This window comes from Hyperolius riggenbachi, chromosome 11 (genome assembly GCF_040937935.1).
Source record: "Hyperolius riggenbachi isolate aHypRig1 chromosome 11, aHypRig1.pri, whole genome shotgun sequence".
NCBI lineage: Eukaryota > Metazoa > Chordata > Amphibia > Anura > Hyperoliidae > Hyperolius > Hyperolius riggenbachi.
Window position 1 is genome coordinate 239,412,877 of NC_090656.1, and position 1,247 is coordinate 239,414,123.

Sequence of the window (1,247 nt, forward strand, 5' to 3'; positions counted from 1 at the left end):
CTGCATGAGACATTTCGTGAGATTCAGACGTTGCTAACGGCCATAGCTGAGATTTATGTACCTCAGAATTGCCACCATTGAAATTTCCCAAATAAACAGGTTTTTGTGACCCTAGGCTATGACCTCTTCGGCGTAGGGGCCCGAAACTCACCAGTTATGATCCCCCTAACAGTTCCTACAATACTAGAAAATTTGCCACTGCTGAGCAATTGCCCTATGAAAAGATTTGAGATTTTTGAAAGTGAAATAGGGAACCTAATGGAAGCCTATGGCAGAATTCAGCACTTTTGCACCCCTATAATTCTGGTTGGTTATCATCATCACCCGCCGACTTTAGCAGTTAATAGAAAAGGCCCCTTACATCCTAGCAACACCAAATTTGCAGGATATGTTAAAAAGATAGCAGGAAACAATATTTAAAGGACTTCCGAGGCCACAAATGTGAAAAAAGTTAAATACCTTTTCATAATCCAGATCCATGGAGGACGCCATCCGCGCCCTCCCGTTCATTCCCCCATGGCTCCCGCAGTAATACCGGCCCCGGTCGGGTCCCGACTCCCGACCCCTCCGAACAGGTCAGGTTCTCATTCCCCACTCAATATGGCCACCACAGATTGCCGCGGCAGCGCAGTCCGCACAGATGCGATTGCACCTGCGCAGCTCTAGGGCCTCCTCCTGCCGCGTCATCAATATGCGTGCATACATCGGACGCATCGGGAGGAGGACCTAGAGCTGCGCAGCCGCATTCGCATCTTTGCGGACTGCGCAGCCGCGGCAATCTGTGGCGGCCATATTGAGGGAGGAATGAGAACCCGACCCGTTTGGAGGGGCCGGGACCCGACCGGGGCCGGTATTACTGCGGGTGCCATGGCGGAATGAACGGGGGGCGAAGATGGCGTCCTCCATGGATCTGGATTATGAAATGGTATTTAACTTTTTTCATACTTGTGGCCTCGTAAGTCCTTTAAAAAATAAATAAATAAATAAATATATATATAAATATATATATATATATATATATATATATATATATATATATATATATATATATATATATATATATATATATATATATATATAAATGTTTTTCCTCTTGTTCCCACTATTCCACTTAACATTCCCAACAATTTTGGTGTTTCTACTATGTAAGGGGACTTTGCTATTAACCGTTAAAGTCGGCGGCCATCTGGAGGCATGTGGCTACTAGATTATTTTATCTGGAGGCATGTGGCTTCTAGATTATTTTA